The sequence below is a fragment of the Nerophis lumbriciformis genome, linkage group LG02, assembly GCF_033978685.3.
Source record: "Nerophis lumbriciformis linkage group LG02, RoL_Nlum_v2.1, whole genome shotgun sequence".
Classification (NCBI taxonomy): Eukaryota; Metazoa; Chordata; class Actinopteri; order Syngnathiformes; family Syngnathidae; genus Nerophis; species Nerophis lumbriciformis.
Window position 1 is genome coordinate 45369320 of NC_084549.2, and position 14105 is coordinate 45383424.

Consider the following 14105-nt stretch of genomic DNA (forward strand, 5'->3'; position numbering starts at 1 on the left):
AAAACATTTTTTGAGTTGTGTATTGTTCTAAAATAGTTGCTATGTGTGCAGGTATTATCCAGCCTGGCGCTGGCTAGTTCTATTTTAACTAACTTCTCACCCGGACTAGCGCTTCTTTGAGGATTAGCCTTTCGCTTTGTTGTTAGCCCCGCTCGGCATCCCCGCTTCTGCTTCCGCTCACACCGCTTACGTGTCTTCCGTTGACGGTCCACGCTGGTACTTAACTCCGCTGCTTTGGAGGCCGCTGGATGTAGCCAGCGAAGAATCCCCATGCTAGCGAGGAGGTCGAAAGTACCCGCATCTTTCAGCCTATAACGGCCCGATCTATCCACATCCAGAATCGTCTGTCGGTCGTATCTGATCACGAAGTGTCCACGCTGTGAGCCAGCCATGAAATAGACAGAATTGACGGATATTTTTGCCAAATCGCTCTACACTTCCAAGAGCGTCTGCAAGCCGCTGCCATCAGGGCGCCGCCATCTTGCCAAAAATTTGAAGTTCTGACTCATTGTCAACAAACTAATAATAATAACTACTATAGCAGCCGCAACATTAATGCTGCCACAACGATGACTCTTGCTGGCCTACTGCCTTCGGTAATGGCACCATTCCCAAATTATGTCGGCTCTATTGATAACCTCACTAACAACTTTAACGACGCCGTGCGCGACACCATTGATAGTATAGCACCGCTAAAGCTTAAAAGAGCCCCTAAAAGGCGCACTCCATGGTTTACAGAAGAAACTAGAGCACATAAATTATCATGTAGAAAGCTGGAACGCAAATGGCGCGCTACTAAACTTGAGGTTTTCCATCAAGCATGGAGTGATAGTTTAATAACTTATAAACACATGCTTACCCTAGCTAAAGCTAAATATTACTCAAATCTCATCCACCTCAGCAAAAATTTTCCGAAATTTTTGTTTAGTACAGTAGCATCGCTAACCCAACAAGAGACTCCTCCCAGTAGCTCCACCCACTCAGCAGATGATTTTATGAATTTCTTTAATAAGAAAATTGAACTCATTAGAAAGGAGATTAAAGACATTGCATCGCAGCTACAACTGGGTTCTATTAACACAGATACGACTGTATCTACGAAGGATACCGCCCTCCAAAATAGTTTCTCTCTCTTTGATGAAATAACATTAGAGGAATTGTTAAGATGTGTCAATGGGACAAAACAAACAACATGTTTACTTGACCCATTTCCTGGGAAACTTATCAAGGAGCTTTTTGTATTATTAGGTCCATCAGTGCTAAATATTATAAACTTATCACTTTCCTCTGGCACTGTTCCACTAGCATTCAAAAAAGCGGTTATTCATCCTTTGCTCAAAAGACCTAACCTCGATCCTGACCTCATGGTAAACTACCGGCCGGTGTCCCACCTTCCGTTTATCTCGAAAATCCTCGAAAAAATTGTCGCACAGCAGCTTAATGAACACTTAATGTCTAACAATCTCTGTGAACCTTTTCAATCCGGTTTCAGGGCAAATCACTCTACGGAGACAGCCCTCGCAAAAATGACTAATGATCTACTGCTAACGATGGATTCTGATGCGTCATCTATGTTGCTGCTTCTTGATCTTAGCGCTGCTTTCGATACCGTCGATCATAACATTTTATTAGAGCGTATCAAAACACGTATTGGTATGTCAGACTTAGCCTTGTCGTGGTTTAACTCTTATCTTACTGACAGGATGCAGTGCGTCTCCCATAACAATGTGACCTCGGACTATGTTAAGGTAACGTGCGGAGTCCCCCAAGGTTCGGTTCTTGGCCCTGCACTCTTTAGTATTTACATGTTGCCGCTAGGCGACATCATACGCAAATACGGTGTTAGCTTTCATTGCTATGCTGATGACACCCAACTCTACATGCCCCTAAAGCTGACCAACATGCCGGATTGTAGTCAGCTGGAGGCGTGTCTTAATGAAATTAAACAATGGATGTCCGCTAACTTCTTGCAACTCAACACTAAGAAAACGGAAATGCTGATTATCGGTCTTGCTAAACACCGACATTTATTTAATAATAGCACCTTAACATTTGACAACCAAACAATTACACAAAGCGACTCAGTAAAGAATCTGGGTATTATCTATGACCCAACTCTCTCCTTTGAGTCACACATTAAGAGTGTTACTAAAACGGCCTTCTTTCATCTCCATAATATCGCTAAAATTCGTTCCATTTTGTCCACTAGCGACGCTGAGATCATTATTCATGCGTTTGTTACGTCTCGTCTCGATTACTGTAACGTATAATTTTCGGGTCTCCCTACGTCTAGCATTAAAAGATTACAGTTGGTACAAAATGCGGCTGCTAGACTTTTGACAAGAACAAGAAAGTTTGATCATATTACGCCTATACTGGCTCACCTGCACTGGCTTCCTGTGCACTTAAGATGCGACTTTAAGGTTTTACTACTTACGTATAAAATACTACACGGTCTAGCTCCAGCCTATCTTGCCGATTGTATTGTACCATATGTCCTGGCAAGAAATCTGCGTTCAAAGAACTCCGGCTTATTAGTGATTCCCAGAGCCCAAAAAAAGTCTGCGGGCTGTAGAGCGTTTTCTATTCGGGCTCCAGCACTATGGAATGCCCTCCCGGTAACAGTTAGAGATGCTACCTCAGTAGAAACATTTAAGTCCCATCTCAAAACTCATTTGTATACTCTAGCTTTGAATAGCCCCCCTTTTTTTAGACCAGTTGATCTGCCGTTTCTTTTCTTTTCTCCTCTGCTCCCCCCTATCCCTTGTGGAAAGGGAGACACACAGATCTGGTGGCCATGGATGGGGTGCTGGCTGTCCGGGGTCGGGACCCGGGGTGGACCGCTCGCCTGTATATCGGTTGGGAACATCTCTGCGCTGCTGACCCGTCTCCGCTCGGGATGGTTTCCTGCTGACCCCACTGTGGACTGGACTCTTACTGTTATGCTGGATCCACTATGGACTGGACTCACAATATTATGTTAGACCCACTCGACATCCATTGCATTCGGTCTCCCTAGAGGGGCGGGTTACCCACATATGCGGTCCTCTCCAAGGTTTCTCATAGTCATTCACATCGACGTCCCACTGGGGTGAGTTTTTCCTTGCCCTTATGTGGGCTATACCGAGGATGTCGTTGTGGCTTGTGCAGCCCTTTGAGACACTTGTGATTTAGGGCTATATAAATAAACATTGATTGATTGATTGATCTGCTGGCCAAATGTATAATTACAAATAGCTGTATCTTACATTGAATTGTTGCATCTGTTATAATTCTTGGAAATGGCAATGAATCCACATGGAAATGGTGTTCTGGTTGCCTTGAAATTATATTTGTTGAGAACAGCCTATATTGTCGGAGAATCTAACACCTCCGCTTTGCCCTGTTTTTGAGAACGATGACGTCGCTACCCTGTCACTGTCATGTGATCAGAATAACAACAAAATAACCCTGCAAGCACTGTCCGGTAACAAGAAAATCACTGTTGGACAACAGAGCTGTGTTTGTACTGAAGTTGCTGCTATCAGCATGATTGCAACAAAACATTTGTTGTCTCCCATCAACTGGAGAGACACATACATAATTATACGCCTTGGATCCTCCACTATATTTAATATATATTATATTTTACACCCTTACAGATCGGTTGAGAAGCTCTGTCATTCGGGAAGAGCTCAAAGTAAAGCCGCTGCTCCTCCACATCGAGAGGGGCCAGATGAGGTGGTACGGGCATCTGGTCAGAAGGCCCTCCGGACGCCTCCCTAGGAAGGTGTTCAGGGTGCGTTCAACTGGTAGGAGGCTAAGGGGAAGACCCATCATGGGAACACCTCGGGGTTCCCGGGAAAAGCTGGACGAATAGCTGGGGAGAGGGAAGTCTAGGCTTCTCTACTTAGGCTGATGCCCCCCCGCGACCCGACTTCGAATAAGCGGGAGAAGGTGGATGAAGTATATGTTGTCACGTTTCTGTCGCAGTAGAGGTTTTAAAGGGGATCTGCATTTTCGGGGGATTTTGCCTATCGTCCACAATCCTTATGATGGGCAAGAACAGGTTTAAATTTGCAAAAAAAGGTGGCTAGGTGGCTAGCAATGCTGCGAATGGGAGCACTAATCCATTCTGCCACCTACTCACACTAAAAATGCATCCACAAACTGCCAACAATACTTAATTCATGTTCCATAACCTGTATAATAACCAAGCTGTAGGGACATTATTACAAACACTGTTTCCATATGTGTTGGGAAATTGTGTTAGATATAAATATAAATGGAATACAATGATTTGCAAATCATTTTCAACCCATATTCAATTGAATGCACTACAAAGACAAGATATTGGATGTTCAAACTCATAAACTTTTTTTTTTTTTTTTGCAAATAATAATTAACTTAGAATTTCATGGCTGCAACACGTGCCAAAGTAGTTAGGAAAGGGCATGTTCACCACTGTGTTACATGGCCTTTCCTTTTAACAACACTCAGTAAACGTTTGGGAACTGAGGAGACACATTTTTTAAGCTTCTCAGGTGGAATTCTTTCCACTTCTTGCTTGATGTACAGCTTAAGTTGTTCAACAGTCCGGGGGTCTCCGTTGTGGTATTTTAGGCTTCATAATGCACCACACATTTTCAATGGGAGACAGGTCTGGACTACAGACAGGCCAGTCTAGTACCCGCACTTTTTTACTATGAAGCCACGTTGATGTAACACATGGCTTGGCATTGTCTTGCTGAAATAAGCTGGGGCTTCCATGGTAACGTTGCTTGGATGGCAACATATGTTGCTCCAAAACCTGTATGTACCTTTCAGCATTAATGGCGCCTTCACAGATGTGTAAGTTACCCATGTCTTTGGCACTAATACACTCTCATACCATCAGAGATGCTGGCTTTTCCACTTTGTGCCTATAACAATCTGGATGGTTCTTTTCCTCTTTGGTCCGGAGGACACAACGTCCACAGTTTCCAAAAACAATTTGAAATGTGGACTCGTCAGACCACAGAACACTTTTCCACTTTGTATCAGTCCATCTTAGATGAGTTTAGGCCTAGCGAAGCCGACGGCGTTTCTGGGCGTTGTTGATAAGCGGTTTTCGCCTTGCATAGGAGAGGTTTAACTTGTACTTACAGACGTAGCGACCAACTGTAGTTACTGACAGTGGGTTTCTGAAGTGTTCCTGAGCCCATGTGGTGATATCCTTTACACACTGATGTCGCTTGTTGATGCAGTACAGCCTGAGGGATCGAAGGTCACGGGCTTAGCTGCTTACGTGCAGTCATTTCTCCAGATTCTCTGAACCCTTTGATGATATTACGGACCGTAGATGGTGAAATCCCTAAATTCCTTGCAATAGCTGGTTGAGAAAGGTGTTTCTTAAACTGTTCAACAATTTGTTCACGCATTTGTTGACAAAGTGGTGACCCTCGCCCCATCCTTGTTTGTGAATGACTGAGCATTTCATGGAATCTACTTTTATACCCAATCATGGCACCCACCTGTTACCAATTTGCCTGTTCACCTGTGGGATATTCCAAATAAGTGTTTGATGAGCATTCCTCAACTTTATCAGTATTTATTGCCACCTTTCCCAACTTCTTTGTCACGTGTTGCTGGCATCAAATTCTAAATTTAATGATTATTTGCAAAAAAAAAAAATGTTTATCAGTTTGAAAATCAAATATGTTGTCTTTGTAGCATATTCAACTGAATATGGGTTGAAAATTATTTGCAAATCATTGTATTCCATTTATATTTACATCGAACACAATATCCCAACTCATATGGATAAGGGGGTTTGTATTATAAGAGTGAACACTGAGGAACTGTTTATGGTAGCGTAGTAACACATCGCCTTGCGATGGCATTACCCACAAGCAAGCTACTGTGGCAGCAGCTGAATCACTTTTGAGTAATGGTAGTGCACAACACAATACGACAGAACACCAATCTGTACTGACTGAAAAACATGAACAATCATATTACAGTATCTGTAAAGTATTTGCCCACATTTCATGTTTTGTCCGTACAAAACTAGCTTGACAGTGTATGTCGTTGTACTAACAAGCATGATGTGCTGCGTGAATCATGATCAATGTGATAGTGACTCACTCGATGGACAGTTGTCCAAATGGTCAAGCTGGTCGGGAACGTGTCCAGTTGAATTTGGGAAAATGGAAAATAAGTTTGCTCCACTGCAGGTTTGTTAGCAGGTGTAAACAGTTTGTTTTTCACTCTGATTCAGTTTCTTTGAGCAGTGTTTACTCACCAGATACAAAAAACCTTCCATCGATATGTATTCTCCCACTCAGCTTCTATAACCAGTAGTTCATCCTCCGTATAATCAGGTTCAAAAATATAAAGTTGTGAATCTTTATTTGTCCAAAAATAGTCATCTTGGTCTTCTATTACCAAGTCTGCCATGACGAGAACAGACACGCGTTTGTTGACGGAAGTAGGAAGTGTCTTGCTATTAGCAGTTAAATCAAGAAGTTACGGTAATACTTAAAATGACCAAAATACGATAAATATTGTATATATTACATATTGTTATGAATGTGTCTATTAGTACATTATATATATATATATACTTGCAGTGTGTATATAAAACGTTGATGGAGGGTTTTGAAGTTGTTTCAGAGGGCTTTGAGGGCTACAACGGTGACTCCCATTAGCCTCGTCTTGGAAGCGTTTTTTTTAAATCTTTGGAATCCTTACATAAAAATAAATTAGTGTTCTTGTCTCTCGCTATGATTGTGAACGAAAGAAAAAAAATCCCCAAAAAGTGCAGTTACCCTTTTAATTCCCACTCAGTAAAAATCTTGGTTGCCAGGATGTCGGAAAAGTCAGCTTGGATAGGCTCCAACTCTCTATTACCCTGAACAGGATAAGGAGAATGCTAAATGGATGGATGACTATTTTTACAAAATCAGATGAAAAGGAATCCGGTAACTTTTTCTCAAAACTTCAGGCTTAAATATTATGGATGTTAAAGTGTAAGTTTTCACATTAGGTCATTTGATTACGTGTGAGCGTGCTAAGCACTTTGTATTTGCCTTGTTGATCATGTTCATACAATGTAAAGATAGGAACGCTTCAAGGTAGTGTGTTTTATGTTGTTTTGTAAACCTTCATTGAAATATTCCAGGGATACAAACACACAAGTAGTGAACGTGCACTAGTTTGTGTTTGACATGCTCCCATTTAGAATTTCACCTCGACTACACAAATGGAATGACTGGCGAATTATGCAAGACATGTGGCTTACTGATATTTTAGTTTTAGTTTTTTTTTCTTTTTAATTAAGCACCCTGCTTGTATTTCAAAAACCTTTGACAGCGTATCTAACATTTACATAACATTTATGAGTGTTTTAAGAGACCTTGTCATGTCACGATGGACAATCGATGGCTTCCTACTGGCATTAACATCTCATCAATATAATTGATTGGCCAAGTAGGGAGACTTCATGAGTTTTATCCTTTGCACACGTTTGAGGTTTTGACTTGCAAAACACAGTCCATACATAATGAGTTTTTGGCAGCACAGGGTCATATTGTAATTATTCATTGATTATTAATATATATAAATAACTAGCTATGGGATTTCGATCCATATCTTTGACTGAAATAAGGTATTAGAATGTTTTTAGTGAGTTCTGTGTATAAATATTATTCTTAAAATATTCAGGCAATAACGTGCTGATTAAGTGCAATATCATGGAATTTAAGACTGCGAATAATCATCCATCCATCCATCCATCTTCTTCCGCTTATCCGAGGTCGGGTCGCGGGGGCAGCAGCCTAAGCAGGGAAGCCCAGACTTCCCGCTCCCCAGCCACTTTGTCCAGCTCCTCCCGCTTTAATCACATTTTCTTTATTTCCACTGTAACAAGTGCAATGGAATTGGAGGTTCATCCCTGGGGGCTTTAAATCTGGATGGATATGTGTGAATGTCATAATACAAGTAAAGTAAAATATTATTATTTATGAATCTTGGGTTTCTGACAGATATCTAAGCACAAGATGGCCAAATTAAATTAGTACATATTTTATTTTTTAATTTTTATTATAGTCCCTATGTTTGTACATTACCTATCAAACAATGTCAAAGCATCCAAAAATATGCATCAAAAGCTGAAAAAATATGCATCAAAACCTTTGCCCTGCCCTCATGATTTAGTAACACAATTTACATTATATATATATTTATATATGTATATATATATATATATATATATATATATATATATATATATATATATATATATATATAAGGCTGTAACTGTCGAAAGAAACCTGATTGCCCTCTCAACGGGGGGTGCTTACAAACATCAGTTGTCTACCAATCTAAGGTAACACGCAAGGACATTAACACATCCGACACATATGTAGGATTAACCGAGGGAGAATTCAAAACCAGATGGAACAACCACAAGGCTTCTTTCAGGAACCAAAACCTGCGGAATACCACAGAACTCAGCAAACACATTTAGGACCTCAAAGACAATAATGTTGAATATTCAATAACATGGCAAATTCTTGCATCCAGCACACCTTACAATAGTGGTAATAAAAGATGCAACCTATGCTTGAAAGAGAAACTGTTTATTATTTACCATCCAGACCTGTCATCCCTCAACAAGCGCAGCGAAATTGTAACAGCATGCCGCCACAGACGGAAACACCTCCTAGGTAACACATGAGCCAATCACCACGCCCCTACGCCAGCCTGTACCCACCCACTCTGTGCCCTATATAAACCATGGTATATGAATGCTCCCATTAAAATCTCCTGATGATTGAGGGAACCCCCCCTCATGAAACAGGCCTGTAGAGATGAAATAGTCTTGTGATTTTTTTTCCCACACATACATATATATATATATATATATATATATATATATATATATATATATATATATATATATATATATATATATATACATTTATAGTACAGTATGCTTTGGTAAAAAATAGGGCCTAAATAAAAAAACAACAGAGACCAAAATATTCATGTCATGTGGACATGCACTCACAAAGCATAACAGGGAGATTTGGTCCAACTGACATTGGCCAGCAGATGGTGTGTTGTGCCAAAGCATGCATTGAAGCTTCGAGAAATTCTCGAACCAATTGGTTCAAGTGGTTCGATACCTCATGAGGCTTCATCTGACCATCACCACCCAAAGGTGTGTAGCAGAAATATTTACAAAACAAACAGTACTTCATTTACATTGTGATGCATAGTCTACAACCTTCTTTATAATAGTAGAACAAAAATGCTAAACTATTCTCCTCAGCTTCCAACCACCACTGTCTCCAACTTCGAAATCACTCTGAATGCCAGGCAAAGGCCTCTTTTTATATCCTAGGACCTCCCTACTGAGACTGCTTCCCCATTGATAAGCTGAAGAAAATGAATGTCCGCAGTTTAAAAATCATTTAAACATCTTTGGTTGGAGTTTTCTTCTCCAAAGGTTGGAAAACAAAGGTATGTTAATCTCTAGAACTAAAAGCTACTGCGAGAGAGTTAAAACAGACGTTTTGGGATGGCCCTTATGGGGTTCATTTTGACAATCTGTGCCATCTAACGGTGGAAAGGCTCAAGGCTCAAATTTAAGCTCGCAACTTCAAGTATAATAAAAAGTCGAGAGACAGTTTGTGTCTCAAAATACTCGTAAATTGGGGTACTAGTAAGTCGTGATATCATTGAAGAGCTTTCAGTTTTGGTTGATTTTGGCGGCGCCTGTAGACCAAAGCGGTGGTGTTTTGCCAGAAGAAGGCCACTTTTTCCATGAGAATTAGTGCAAATAGCGTCAAACTGACATGATGTCTGCTCTAATGGCTGTGCTGGTGTTAACCCTTGTGTGGTGTTCGGGTCTGCGGGACCCGTTTTCGATTTTTATTAAAAGAAAAATGATACAATTATTTAATTTTTCAAACTGAGTCTAACTGGCTTTGGCTCATTTTCTGTGAAGAACATATATCAGAATACACATTTAATGAACACACACCATACACCCCCCCCCCCCCTACACATTTCTATTACACATAAGATGTTCGGGTCCACTGGACCGGGGCTAATAGAAGTTGATGTTCTGTGTAAAACATGCACGCACACACACACAAACACGCACACGCACACACACACACACACACACACACACACACACACACACACAGCAGGCCTAGACAGGAGGAGGACAGAGTGTAGGTACACAGAACATCAGAGGGTCAAATGTGCGAGAAAATGAGAGCACACAGTGACGACAAACGATGTTGCTACCTTGTGTGGGAACCGCAGGTGCAGAAACACAAAAGAAGAATCCCTGTGGTATGCAGAAACTGTCAGATAAATGTCCATGCAATGTTCATATTGTTGTTACTCAGCCAGTGTTTGTGGGTCTTAGACATAGACTTCTTTTTTTTGTCATTCAAATTTTAACTTTGCAGTACAGCTAAGAATGAAATTGTGTTGCATTAGCTCATGGTAGTGCAGGATAAAAAAGTAATAAGGTGCAGATATAAATAAATAGATTACTGTACAGATTAGAGATGCGCGGTTTGCGGACACAACCGCGGAGTCCGCGGATTATCCGCGGATCGGGCGGATGAAATTTAAAAAAATACGATTTTATCCGCTCGCGGGTCGGGTCGGGCGGATTAATTAGATTTTTTTTTTTTTTTTTTTTTTTTTTTTTTTTGCGGGTGGCAGTTAAACCAATTGGGAAATATATATACATAGTTAAATGTTGTTACCCACATACGAAAAACGAGCAGGCACCTGCAGCATATGCCACAACAGAAGAAAAAAAAAAAAAGAGATGGACACTTTTACGGAGCGGAGGGACGCCTCGCCGGGGTCCGGGACCGAGGCTCCTTCCCCCGAGAGGGCCCCACCGGGAGCCGTAGCTGAGGCGATCCGCGAGAAGGGCCCGACGCACGTCCAGGGTCACTACCGCGCCCACCGCACCGACACCCCGCCTCGTCCGCTTTCGCGCAGCAGGTAAGCAGCTTACCTGCCCGCCACCCCCGTGGCCGGGGGCTCGTAACAGGGTCACTCCGCGCGCTCCGCCCGCGCAGCTTACCTGCTTGCTCGCAAAATGATTATTAGCATTCAGACAGGTTAAAATGTTGCTAAAACCATCACTTTTCTATCAGTCACAGTGACTTTTCAAAACAAAAATATTACAGCAAAAATCATATGGGTTGATTGACATGTTTATTCTGTAAGCTAACTTCAATAGTTTGAAATTATTTTGACAGTTAATGCCAGTTATCCTGTCAACCTTTCACAAGACTTCAATTTGTTAATTGAAAGTATAAATAGTATAAACACTTTTAACAGTATGTCGTGCTGTGAAATACAGCCGACAGGATGGCGCACCAAACACAAAGCAAGGCCATGCTGCAGGAGAACAAAGGACTTCTTTCATTTAAGGTTTGTGATAAACCATCAAACTCATTCGTTAAAAGGACTCTATAGTAATATAAAGCGAATTTTTCTGGACATTATCATGCAAGAAAAGTTTATTTTTGGGATCGCGATCACCGCGTAATGATTTTTAAAGGTTGCATTACATTATTAACTGTCCCATGTGATCAGCCAGTGCGATTGGAAGTCCATGCTCAATTATTGCCTCCGTAAATAAAACTTCGGCATTTATCACATCCAAAGAATCTGTTTGGGCGACGAAAAACGTTGAAAGTTTTCCACTTGTATCGCTAGCAACGGCATTAGACTTGTGTTTTTTTGTCCCAACGTGGTCTTTTACATCGCTAATTCCTCCGTGTCCGATCGAAAAATCTTGTCTGCACAAGGTGCAATTCGCGTAGTTTTCACCCTTTTTTTTTTTTTTTAATTAATATTAGATATATAACAACGGGCGGATGGCGGGCGGATGCAGTTCTGATCAAACGTTACATCGGGTGGATGGCGGATGGTTGACGACTTTCTGCCGCGGTTGCGGATGAAATAAATTGCCTATCCGCGCATCTCTAGTACAGATACATATATTGCACTTTTGCATATGCATCCAGGTTTAAGGATGTATGTTATATTGTCTTTATATTCCAGTGAGTTAATCCATTTTTGGGGGGAATTGAGGGGATTATTATGATGCGTTCAAGAGTCTTACGGCCTGAGGGAAGAAGCTGTTACAGAACCTGGAGGTTCTGCTACGGAGGCTGCGGAACCTCTTTCTAGAGTCCAGAAGTGAAAACAGTCATTGGTGGGGGTGGGAAGAGTCTCTGCAGATTTTCTGAGCCCTGGTCAGTCAGCGGCTTTTTGCGATCTCCTGGATAGGAGGAAGAGGAGTCCTGATGATCTTTTCCGCCATACTCACCACTCTCTGCAGAGACTTCCAGTCTGAGGCATTGCAGGCTCCAGTCCAGACAGAGATGCAGTTGGTCAGTAGGCTCTCTATAGTGCCTCTGTAGAATGTGGTGAGAATGGGGGGAGGGAGCTGTGCTCTTTTCATCCGACGCAAAAAGTGCATGCGCTGCTGAGCTCTTTTTACAAGAGCTACGGTGTGTAGGGACCAGGTCATATTGTTAGTTATCTGCACCCCCAGGAACTTGGTGCTGCTTACTATCTCCACCGCTGTGCCATTGATGAAGAGTGAAGCGTGGCTGGATTGGTGCTTCCTGATGTCGACGATGATCTCCTTGGTCTTGTCGACGTTCAGGACCAGGTTGTTGGTTCTGCACCAGTCAACCAGATGTTTCACCTCCTCCCTGTAGTCCATGTCGTTGTTGTCACAGATGAGGCCCACTACTGTTGTGCTGTCCGCATACTTCACAATGTGGTTAGCAGTGGACCTGGCGCAGCAATCATGGGTCATCAACGTGAACAGCAGCGGACTCAGGACGCAGCCCTGGGGGGAGCTGGTGCTCAGGGAGATGGCACTGGAGGTGTTGTTGCCCACTGTCACAGATTGGGGTCTGTCTGTGAGGAAGTCAAGCAGCCAGTTGCAAAGGGGGGTACTGAATCCAAGGGTGGCCAGTTTGCTCACCAAGTGCTGCGGGATGATGGTGTTGAATGCCGAGCTGAAGTCCAGAAACCACATCCGCACGTGTGTGCCCTTTCCTTCCAGATGTTCTAAGCTCAGGTGGAGTGCAGAGAAGATGGTGTCCTCTGTGGAGCGGTTAGGGCGATAAGCAAACTGGTATGGGTCGAATGTGGAGGGACGTCTGGAGACAATGTATTCCTTTACCAGTCTCTCGAAGCACTTCATTACAGATGTTTTTTTGGGATAAAGTAAACATCTGTTCAGTATTTTAACATAAAAGTGTTTGAATGTGAGATATTAAAAGCCACAAAATGCAACAGGTCCATCAGACCCACAAACACTGGCTGAGTAACAACAATATGAACACCACACAAGGGTTAAACAGCAGACAAATTATCTTGGATTGCGCTACAAATATGGCACTACTACCAAGAATGTATCGGGGAGGATGCAGGTCCGAAGCAAAGAAAAACCGGCGGGAGAGTTTTTTTAAAGGTAGTAGTGTGGAACTGCGAACTATCAAGCTGGTGGCTATTTATTGCTAACTCGCAAATGCCCTATAATTGACATTGGCATTATCATTTTGATTTGAGCATAAAAATTTACTAACTAGTTTAGCAGGAACAGAGCCAAGGCAGCATCCGTCTGAAATTACCCCTTATCTTTGAGCTCACACCAGCGAGTGAAAGCCAGGGCAATGTTGTTTCTGACTGTACTTTTTTATCCGGGTCGCCTCAGTTTTTCCTTTTTGTCTCCTCAGACAAAACTTTTCGTTTCTTTGGTTGTTTTGGAGCTTCAACCATGATAGCAGTAATTGCACAATCCTTTTCTTTTTTTCTGACGGCCCGCAGACGTTCGCATCGACTTCCGTCTTTTTAATGAATGGGGAAAAGGGGAGTGGCGTATGCGTAAAGCAAGGCAGCGCATTTGTATTGTTTTGCGTGACAGGGTTCTAGCCACCCTCCTCAAAGTTGCTAAGTGCCAGTAAATGTGATACAGACCCCCTCAGTCGACATAGATGTCATTCAACTAGTTGTAAGTCCATGTATCATCCCAAAAGTTATGAAAATATTTTATGAAAGTTACTTAATGCTGCTTT